The sequence below is a fragment of the Lampris incognitus genome, chromosome 1 (assembly GCF_029633865.1).
Source record: "Lampris incognitus isolate fLamInc1 chromosome 1, fLamInc1.hap2, whole genome shotgun sequence".
Lineage (NCBI taxonomy): Eukaryota > Metazoa > Chordata > Actinopteri > Lampriformes > Lampridae > Lampris > Lampris incognitus.
In genome coordinates, this window is record NC_079211.1 from 22,530,806 (window position 1) to 22,542,817 (window position 12,012).

Here is a 12,012-nt window from a genome sequence, read left to right on the forward strand (position 1 = left end):
AGTGACAACCAGCTCAGTGCTACAAACAAAATTAATCATAGATGTCATCTGTGTTGGGGGGGGGGGGGCACCAAAGTCTACGAAATAAAGCAGTGATTGCAAACTTGCATTGCATGTACAGAAAATAAACAGCACACCGGACCAGGCGAAACTGGATCCCTCAAAGGGAGGAAAAACTGCTGGGGAACCACAGGAGGCCCTATTTTTAGGCCTCTACAACCTTATAGAGCAAAAGATAAGGTGACTGATAAAGGTAAGAGCTAAACGGGGTATGCTCGGGTCATTCACCATGAACCGACGATGCTCGACGCCCACATGCAGGTCGCTAAACAACACTTGGGGACCCTGGAGCTAAGCAAGTCTGATGGTGGGAAAACAGAAACATGTGTCATTGAGGAGCATAATCAGGACAGAACCAGGCCACCCTTGAGCAGCCCGACATTTTGAAGCAGAGGCCCATCCGGCCATTTAGCTGAAGCTTTGCTCACTAATTAGGACATAAAAGCACAGAGGAGCTTGCAAGTTGGACAGGCACGGCAGGCATCCATAAGTGCTTTACTCTGCCAATACAGGATGGCTAAAAGTAAAGCAAAAAAACAAAAACAAAATACCGTTACATCCACTAACATGGATAAAAGCACTGGTACACAACATAAAAGACTATGCCGTTAACGATTAGCTGACAGCTACCAAATTGGGCATCTGTACATCTTGGTGCAATGATTGTCAATGTCAAGAGTTGCTTATGTGGGCCCTATGGCTGTCACTCTGAAGCAGAATCATGGAATAAAGGTATAAAAACAGTAATTTGTGCTTAAATCATCTGTTGCTCTCCTTTGCAGAAAGCCTGTCATGCTTCTGACAAATACGTATGTTGTATGGGATGGAGAAACAGGTGATCCGCATCAAAAAAGGATAACATCAAATCCGACATTAATGGCTAATGTCGTAATGGACTTCAGACCAGAACAGTATCCAAACGACTAATGAACTGAACAACTGTTTTGCAAGTTTTGTCAACACACCTACTCACATAAAAAGACAGTAATTCATGCTCTTGATTGTGCAGTACAACTCTTAATGCAAACACTTTGACTAACATGAACTAAAATGCCATTTTGCTTTTGTTTTTATTATCGTACATGATTTCACAACTGTTCATACAGAGAAAACAGAAAAAAATTGAAAATGGGTGAAAAAAATAAAACTGATTTCATAGGGCCATAGAGACGATACTCTGGAATGAACAAGTTTGACCATTGTCCAAATTCCTGGGCGAATCCCTCTTGATGTGCACAGACAGCAGACCATTTCAATGTTCACGAAAATACACCGCCGTGGCAAATATGTAGCCTTGGAGAGCTTCAGCACCCGTGTTCACTCTCAAAGCTTCTCTGACACTGAATCTATACTTGTTTACTCTTTCAATGTCATTCGGGATTAGCGCTTCAAAAAAATGTCTACAGAAGCAGCTGAAGCTAAGTGGATGTCAGTTGTCATGCCACAAAATGAAAACTATCTGTTCCTTAAACAACATCCGAGGGACCTTTCATGCAATGACCATTTACTCACATTGTGACTGACCACTTTTCTGCTAGATCAGTGGCTCCCAAACTTTTTCTGCAGGCCCCTCTTTTTTAGATCAAAATATTTAAAAGCCCCCACACACACACACACACACCTACATGCACCCACACACTCTCAGACATGTCCTTTGCTTCCTAATTCCTACAATTTATTTGAAACAAAGTCTGTAATTAATACAGAGCTGCAACTCCAGTGTGTGACATCTTACTGAAAAAACTAAATGAGGAACAATTTAGAGTAGAAGCATTAAGTGACACTACAGCATGCATTTTGTAAATTTTACTGTGTAACAATATTCATTGATTCCAACATTTTTTTCTGCACAAAAATGGCAAGTTTACCAACTCTCTGAGAATAAACAAAGACCTGAACATTTTCTCTGCAAGAATTACACTTCTAGTCCTGCAATCTTTTCAGTGACGGGTGTGGGCTGGCTTTGTGCTGAAGACCTCAAATCGGGGATACAGCTGTGAGACTGCCACTCTTTTGCCACTCTATTTTTCCCACAGCACACACACAACTGCTGCCGTGGGCTACGCGTTGCAAATTGTGGTCACTCACTAACTCGTGAACGACCTGAAAGGGATGTTTAGTAGGACTGTTTAGCAGGACACACTCGCAACTCCCATCAGGCATGCCTTGAGTCTGGACGGTTTTGTGCTTGTTAATTAGCCTTCTTCTAAGTTGTTTTACGGCAGTTGGCATCCGTAAATGTTGTATTATCGCCTTCTGCTAGATCGTAACAACTTCATAGTACAAACTATTTATAGCGTCCACCCAAAGTGAGGTATATTAGTCTCACCCCCCCCCCTTTAAACTCCGCACCTCCCAGTTTGGGAACCACTACTCAAGATCTAGGCTTTACCTGGACAGGCCACTGAGGTATATTTGCAGTGCCATTTTAAAAATGTACAATTTTTTTTTACATTTGTCCGAGGAAACATGAACCACAATCAGTCAAAGAGGAAAATCTCCCCTTGTTCCAATTTGCTCTGCTTCTGCATGCTCAGCATGTGCAAGAGGGGGATGTATACAAACTGCACACACTTTACTGAGAGAAAGAAAGAAAGAAAGAAAGAAAGAAAGAAAGAAAGAAAGAAAGAAAGAAAGAAAGAAAGAAAGAAAGAAAGAAAGAAAAGAAAAAGAAAGAAAGAAGCACTCTCACATTTTCCTTTTCACTGACTTTGGTACATGCTTTAAATTCTATTAAAGGAAGCATAGAAGAAAAGAAGAAAGGAAGCAAGAATCAAGAAAAGAGCTAATGCTTTATTCATTGGTATGACTCTTATCGACACTAACTATGGGAAACAATGCTGACAAGTTCTTATCTGCCATCTTATTTGGTAAGCTTACCCAATAACTTTGGATCAGAGATGCCGGACTATAGGGACAATATTGGCGGACGAAGCACTGGCGGACAAGATACATTTTACATTTTAAACAACATCCATTGCTCATCAGTGCAACTATGAAATCACAATCTCTTGAGCATACGTGAAACTATGTGTTAACTACAAAAAAATCTGACCACATGAAAAAGAGGGTCATCGTCGAGCTGCGGCGAACCGTCAGGGCCTTCTAGGCCTTCAGCGAAGGCCCAAGACCCCACAGAAAAAGGAAAACACTTTCATAAATATAATACAATCTTCTAATCAATTTGTTAATATCGCATTACATTTCGATTTCGACTACACATACGAATTCGGGAGGCTCTGCTTGCAGTCTCTCGGCCAAAAAAAATCATCCAATCAGCTTTTTCCCTCTTTTGTAACCGTGTGAGAGGACTCCTCCTGCCAGTGCCTTCGGCATCTCGAGTGAAGGTCTCCGCTATGTAAATAAGTTAGGTGTTAATACGGGATTGATAGATTACTCAATCAATCAGATTTTGATGTGTAGCAGATGGGCGTATTCTTTTATACTTGCACAGCGTCATAGTACCTTTGCTGCATACAGCCAGGTGACTGATTGTTCAGCCAATCACCAGCAGCGCCTAGGCAGTTGGTGGCTAATGGTAGCTAGCATTTGTGTTTTTTGATTTAGTTAGCTAAGCTAGCTAGCCGTGAATGAGAATAATGTCTCAAGGAGAACTCGTGAATGATGTGGTGGCAGATTTATTAGTCACACCATTTTCAAGAAGATTGTTAGGGGAAAAGCAAAGGATTGTGGAGACGGGCAGATCAACCCCACAGTCAGCGGCTCTGACCCAACTGGGGAAGACATATGTGCGGCATTTCCAGGCAAGCATCTACGAAAGGTACCCGTGGCTCACTGGATCCGAGCAAAGCGGAAAACTACTGCTGGGCGTGCTTGTTTTTCTCGTCAGAGAAGGAGTCATGGAACTACACAGGCTTCCAAAACCTGGCTTGTCTTATTTAAAAGCCAAAGGAGTGCTCTATGACTGTGCGATCGACCGTTTTATCCAAAAAAAAAAGGAGAATGGATTTTGTCTTCAAATAGACAACACTGGTGAGTCAAATGTATTTTTTTGTACAGGAATTTGATTTGCTTAATGTTGGCTTGTTTTTATGCCCAGCAGCCCGGCTGGGATGTGTTTGTTGAGTTTCTTGATAGCATATTCATATGCCCAGCGGGATTACTCCAGTAAGGCTGTACGTTACACCATGTCGCCACACGATGTCGCTGTTGTAAAAGTGAAAAGTGTCAAATAACGATGATGGTGATGATTGTGATGATAAACACTTTTGCGTTTGTAGCATGGCAATATCACGGCTGTGTTTGGGTAATTATGAGGAGGTGACGTCTCACCGAAGGCCTAGGTCTGAAATGCAAGGTCGGCTACTGTCATCGAGTATAGGCACGGTGAGGGGGTCAGTGGAGCTGAAGGTCAAATGACACCACAGATGCCCCCCTGGGGCCCATTGCATTCTGGGATGCCTGAGTAATTCCTACCAACAATGGCTCTGGGGTGGTCCGGTCCATCTCCCATCTTAGGGCACCATGACTGTGTGTTCCGAGCCAGCACTAATGATGGTAGGTAACCAGACCTGAGCTATTGTCATCATGAAGAATCTGGAGGGGAAGGCCTATCGTTTTACTGCAGGGGCACAAAGAGAGAGGTAGAGGGAAGGGGAGAAAGAGAGAAACGCTGGGTGGGCAGATGCTCGGAGGGGGGAAAAGAGGTAAATTACCCCACTCAGCTCACTTATATTTTTTCCTCTCCAACAAAGGAAGAGGAACAGAGAAAGGATATTTCTGAGAAACAAGATCTGGGAAGCAATTTTGGCATTTGGCTTCACAGAGTGTGTATGAGATTCTGACAGTAAAGATAGAGGCAGTGTTTCAAGCTTGAGGACAAGCAGAAAATTCCTTCCATTATACAACCTGCATAAACAGCATCTCCACGATCCTTTTCTAATAATCAGTGAGAGCCCGATAATCTTCTGTTTTGATTCTGAACTGCACATTTGGGTGCAAAGTGCCTTTTAGTAGACAAAGGGTCAACCAATGAGCTATTAATGTTAAGCATGCTCTGGGCTGAATATCTTGGCTTAGACAGACTGCAGAGCAAGGAAAAGAAAAGAGGGTTAGGGGAGTAAATAAAAGTGTAAGAATTGGTATACTAATCCAACTAGGCATCTAACAAGCATGACATTTAAACACTGTATCAAAACCTTTCCATTCTTACCACTGAGAGAACAATTTATGTTCTCCTGAAGCCAAATTGTTGTATGTGTATATTATAAAAATGGCTAACCTGCCAGCACTCTATAAATGATGTAAAGCAGTTTTGAATTTAGGCAGCCCCCCACATCACTGAGATGAAAACATGGGAGTCGCCACATGAGCGGGCCTCATGTAGAAGACTTAACAGCTTGGCACAGGCACCTAAATGTACTTTACCATGAGACTTTAGATGGCGCTTAACTGGAAAAGCTCTTATGCATTTAAACACCCCCCCCTTTGTATTAATAGCTTTGGTTGCCGCACAGGCAGGCTTTTTTGGCCGTGTTATCAGATATTTGCTCTAGCTGAGAACACTCTCAACCATGTTAACCCAATTTCCTGCCTCCAAATTGCGGCCTATTGTGTTGAGAAAATTTAACCACACTCCTGCATTCACCGATTTTATTTCTCTCATTACCACAATAATAAACCTCTTTTTAACAGGGAGATCCACCTCGTGGGGGGGTCATTAAGGGCAGGTGAGGAGAGAAGTATGCTGAGATTGACAGAGGGAAAGATGCAGTCAGATTCAAGAGTTTGATGGCAATGGACGAGGTTGAGTGTGCACGTACAGGAAGGAGAGATAAGGACAAAGAGGTAGGAGCACCTGACAGTGGGTAGAGGATAGAGAGATCCCATGTAGTCTGTACTCTTTTTGAGTTGCCCAGCAGTGGTCCAAGTGTACCTAAATAAACTGAAGGGTTTTCTCATCCTTGAGGCTGCACTTGCTTGCACTAACTTTTGACACACAGGTGCTTTAACCATAGCAACGGAGGGGGCCGAGGCAAGATCTCAACAGTAGGAATGCAAGGGGCTGAAATATTTTAATTACTAAACCCAGCCAGTCTTCCCCAGCTTCACACACAAAACATAAAATACACACATAACACTATGATACATACATAACCCTACCAGCCTGGTTCAAATGGTTTCGCTGCACTTCACCTTAGGCACTGTGCCTGATATTAGAAGGCCACCCACACCCCCAAGGACCACATTTTCTTTCATCTCCCCTAAGCACTACAGACAAGTTATAGGGTTTATCGAGCTGTCACTCAGTTAATAAAGGAACAAATCTTTCCATGTCAAGAAAAACAAAACAAAGACAATAAGCATACCACATTCCTACAAAAACAAGCATCGGCTAGCTGTGACGGGGGTATACATTTAAAGACCTTACTTCAAGGCGCGCAGTATACTTGAAATAATGAAAGAACTCCCAAACTAGGTCAGATTCTGGTATATGACTGGACTGTGTATGGTCAATGTTGGAAATTGAGGTCAGTTGGTTACAGGGATAATCAGTCGTTGTCCATAATGTGAATTCCTGGATATCAAAAGTTCATCTGCAATTTTCTGTAGCGGTCCCAGTTATATTTGTTGTTTAAGTGTACTGAAGTAGCGTATCACATAACATGGTTAAGCTACGTCAGAGTATATAAATGCAGTTACAAGAAATATACTTTCTGTTCACATCTTGGGATATTTGATTTGAAAGAGAACTTAATTTAATTGCAATTATAACTATTCTAATGATCTGATAACTCCCCCTCCTCTTTTATCCGTTTCTACCTGCGGATGTCTCTCGTTTTCCTAAGACTCACTCTGCATTGACATGCGAATTCACAAAGAATGGATTGCTGCCGCTGATAACACCATGAATTGTGCATCACTTGCAACCGCTATCTGACCTGTCTCAAGGTCAAATTCACAAACGATATTGCGCGAATGATATTACAGTGAAAAACACACCCATAAAGTTTTGCAGTCGAGTGCAATTTGCCCTTGTTTTGCATCTGATTGCAATTATCCATGTGGCAAACAGTTTTGGAGATAACGTGTTAGAAAAGTAACATTACAGTAATATATTACTTTTGGCAGTAACAAAGTCATACAATACGTTTCCAATAGGATTTCGGTAACATTATTACAGTTACTATTGCAATTGTAGGGCACGAATGTCCCTACCAGGTGACCAACGATAGTTCCAGCTAGCAGCGACATCACTGAAGTTACATGATTGGTCCGCCAACCGATGATGTTGCTGGTTAACACGGAAGTGGGAGTTTCCCTATTGGCTGAGAATCAGCGCTGCAGTTCACACGTTAACAAATGTGCTGCTTGTGGATACTATACGCCTCATTGCAAAAAAAGTCCAACTCACAAACACCAGCACTAATAGCCACACACAGAGAGAAAATTATTAGCATCTTCAGAAAGCTGGTGGTAACTGTAGAGCATTTATAAGGGGTGTCCCACCCAGACTTTCCAGTGATCATGGCAGCAGTGATTGTAGCCAGGTATTTATTTCATATAAAAAAAAACTGTTGCTATTTAACTGTATAAATAATCAAGATTTGAAAAGTGTTGTCCAGTATAGCTGCTGTTCACAGAACCAATGTCAAATAACTACTTTCTAAATGTAGTTGCAGTCCAGCCATATACTAGGTTTTTACCTAGTCTTGTTTACCTGCTACACCAACTGTGTCTGTGTTGCGTGCCAGCTGTGTTTTCTGAGGAGATTTCAAGTAGGCTACTTTGGAAAATGGGTTTGTTAAGTGGCAAATTCTTTAACTGGTACTGAATTAATTAACTAGATCGTTTTAACTACAGGATCATGGATACACATTGGTTTATCTTAATGTGCAATGGAAAAAAAAAAAAAACAAGGCTGCATTGCTGCGTCACATTGCTTCTGGTACAATGAGGAATTTCTTTTAATCAATTTCAAACAGATTGTACTCCTGTTGGAGGACCGTGTAGCTGGGCATAGAGAAAAAAAATAGACCAGCCACATAAAAATAGAAATGAGCAGCGTGGGCGCCCGCACGGGGGCACACAGCTTACATGGGTCAGTGTTGCAACTTCAGTTGATTACGATGAACATGTTCTGCCGTAGCAGACATTTCGCACCGCTTTTGTGCCTGGTGTATTTAGGCTGTAAATTAAGTGTTTGTTGTTTTTTTTAAAGAATTCATCCACACGGCGCCAGTGCGCCACCAGAAAAAATATCCCCCGAAGAACTGTCTTGTTGCCAAAATTCATTGGCTGAGATGGCTGCAGAGTCAGACTCTACGTTTTTGAAATGGGTACACCCCAATTACTTTGTTTATCAAAGAAAAGGACAAGAACATAATTTATCGGACTGTGATCTTTTTATTTTTATTATTTTGCCATTTTCCGCCATTTATTTGATCGTGATAGTCAGGAGACAGGAAAGGTAGGGAGGAGTGAGGGGATGACAAGCAGCAAAAGGCCCAAGCCAGATTCGAACCCAGGCCGCTGCAGTAAAGACTCAGCCTTATGTGGTAAGCAGTCTACCAGGTGAGCCATTGGGGCGCCCCCCAGACATTGATCTTTTGTATGCCTGCCCATCCCTGTGTCCAAGGCCATTCGTTTATTTAAAAAAAGTCTAGGCTATTTAATTTTTCTATATCATCACACTATTGTTAATAGAAGCTGTTTCAGGTCTATGGCTTCATCAGGCTATACAATATCGCCCACCTCTGGGTTTATAATGAACTACAATAAACTTGAACTTCTGTGCCCACTATGAAACAATATTACCCTCTTCCATTTCATAATACCTAGTTGTACTTCTGCAGTTATTTTGGCCAAGTAACGCAAAAGTAGTGTAATCAGTAATGCATTATTTTACACAGACATTAATATTGTGAAGTACCTTTCAAAACGTTATTTTCAAATGAAAGTAACTAGTAATATGTAATGCATTACTTTTTGAAAGTAACTTGCCCAACACTTGTTGTATGAATGGTGGCTTTGCGGCAAGAACACAGCAGGCAGGCTCAATGTCATCCTTGATGTCATCAAGTATAGCAAGATTTGTCTGACCAGGCAACCTGTATCTGTGAATGATTTCAGTCTCAGCAAAATCAAAAATTGATATTCTCTAGCGAAATATCTGCTCATGAGCCTGTCTGGCATGATAATGCCCCTTGCCTGGCAACAATCATTGCTGCCATGATTACTGGAAAGTCTGGGCATGACACCCCTTATAAATGTGCTTCAGTTACCACCAACTCTAGGACGACGCTAAATTTTGACTCTAGCTGTGTGTGTGGCTGGTAGCACTAGTGTTTTGCAATGAGGATCATTTGCAGAGAAAAGGGCCAATTCAGTACCAAATGTATGCATATTACCGAATTTAAATATGTGCAAATAGCATCGGAGCACCGAGACCCTATTTGCTTGGCAGCGCAGTTAGGGGTGCACTTCACCCTTTGCGGGTGTTTTGAGAATTACACGGTTTCTTTTGTCTTATTTGTGCAGGTTTAGTGGCCACAAAAACCACACAATCCTTTTGTGAATTCTCCAGTGAGTATTTTGTCCGATTGATTGTTATTTGGGGTGATTTAATTGTGCTCTCTCCCTCATGCCTCTCGGTGCTCAGCCGACCAAATCATGTAATTTCAGCGATGTTGTTGGTCACCTGATCCAGCGGCCCAATCGTGTAAAACACGATCAGTCAGTCAGAGACATTTGCATTTGTAGGGCTGGCCTGCTGGTCCAGTCCAGCCAAAAAAGAAACACTGGCAAACATGTCCCCAAACACTTGTTAGTATATTCAATACAAACTTTGTTCTTCGTTATGTCACTTCATGTTGCTGGAGGATGCGGAATGATTATGAGGCAGGTAGGCACAGTTGATCTGGGCACCAATCAACCATGATGCAACCAACCATATGATATTTTTCCCAAACGCAAACGGGGGGAAGAATATGAACTGCTTACAAAACAGTGGGCTGTTTGCACGAGCTGTTTGCACACACTGTATGGCACAATCAAAACACTCCTGGTCTTTTTGTTCAACTCTTTGAAATACGTAATTTTGTTCAAAAAGTTCTGCTTCATTTTGGATATATTGCTGCTTTAAAAGGACAACCAGTCTGACATGGAGGCCACGAAGACAAACACAGGAACGGCGAGGTGTATCTTTAGAAAGATGACAAATTTTAGAAAAAGCTGGCAGTTGGGTTACACAAGAGAAGAGCTACCCCAGGGGGTTATTTCTTTGCTTCTCCTAGGTATCTTGTCCAGACTAAAGGATAGGAGGCCAGAGGCAGTGTTACATCTGGGCTAATCTTAGGTCATTAAGAGCCAGCTGACTTCTAACTTTGAATAAGTCAAGTAAGGTGCTGCTTCTGCCTGCCTTGGCTCACTGCAGTTCTACTGCAGCCTTTCGAAAAGCTTGCAGAGTAATAAACAAAGGGCCAACTGAACACCTATCCACCATCGACAGCACAAACAGCAAGGCTGGCAGAAACTGTAAATGTTCTCTAATGTAATAAACCGCAAGTTGCAGACCTTTGGAGAGATAAATCTATTGTATATATTTTAAAAAATTTGACAGATGAGCAAAACATGTCCAGATAGTCAAATGAGCCTCTACATGCTTACAAGATGGAGCTCGAGTTGGGTGGATGGAGTGGGCAAATGAGGAGGACGCGGCTGGCGGGGAAGGTGTAGAACCTCAAGTCTAGGCCATCGAAACCTTCTTTGTCATTAGCGGGAAGTGCGCCTGCTTCCTTTGTCTCCAATTAGTTTTTCTGAAGTGCAAGGAGACATGTTTAAGAGAGGGTTTTTTAAATAATGACCCTTCAGCCAGCAGAGACTGGGGGAAAGAAGAAAAACAACTTCACCAAGCACCCTTTGAACATTCAGAGGCAGAGCAGTGAGTCAGGGTAACAGATGGTACCGGTGATGGCAGGGGGAGGACATGGGGAAGGCGGGGGTGGGCTGGAGAATGGAGGGGAGGAGTAAGCACAGACAAGTAGGGGGGATAGAGGAGGAGGCCCAAGAGAAGGGTTCAAGGTGAGGAGTGTGGGACCTGGGGTGGCGGGAAGGTGAAGGCAGACGATGGCTGCAAGCTGCACGCGCACATACAACTGAAGGTGGTGGCGGGGTGAGGGAAAACCAAGTATGTAAGGGGAGGGTACACTCTGAAGTGTGATGAAGCAGGAGAAAAAAACAAACCTATAGGGACAAATCTGAGTTTCAGTTTTTTTAAATAAAACCAGGCCTTACACAGAACAGATGAGATGCTGGGAAAGGTTGTCTCTTACAAATATCAACTTCGCACCATAAGCCCAAATATTAACTATTACGACTCCAAGGGATACCAACTACTATGATGTCAAGGGACAAGTCAGTGAGCTCTGAAGTAAAAGGTTCTCTCTGACTCAGAGGACATTACTTCTCTTCAGCTGTGTAAAGGAGGTGAAGAGACAGGAGAAAAGTAAGCCCTCCGCCATGGCTATAATCATTCTCTCCCTCTGTGCAGAGCATAGTTGGCTGAAGGTGATGGAGGGTGTCTGACTCATCTTCACATTATTCCAGCCGGCAAATTCCTTCCATAATACTGCAGTCCTGCTGCCACATCATAGTTAACCCCCTGGCCAAAACAGGTCAGCTTGTTAAAGCGCTTGTCAGCCTCTCCATCTTTTAATACTGTGTCACATAAATGTCACTGGGCTTGTTAAAGATCACACACACCTAACGAGCTGTGGCTCAATGAATACATCTTTCCTCGTCAAATCTCCAGCTGTGCTCAATTGCACTAAAAGTAGGCTATTCGTGGTCAAAAGGCGTACTGAAGCTGAAAGGAACAGGATAAGGATATGACCTGCAGGTTGAAAGTCTGCATGCAATGTTACTTCCCATTAATAACCATAAGAGGATGAGATAAGGACAGAAAATGCAGTTTCCCATCAAGGTGTTCAA

At 42.6% G+C, this 12,012-nt stretch overlaps 1 protein-coding gene across 2 annotated transcripts in view; it reads right to left on the reverse strand.

The window, feature by feature from the left end:
* atrx (ATRX chromatin remodeler) overlaps positions 1-12,012 on the reverse strand; it is a 66,187-nt gene that overhangs the window by 6,711 nt on the left and 47,464 nt on the right. The gene's annotated exons all lie outside the window — the stretch shown is intronic.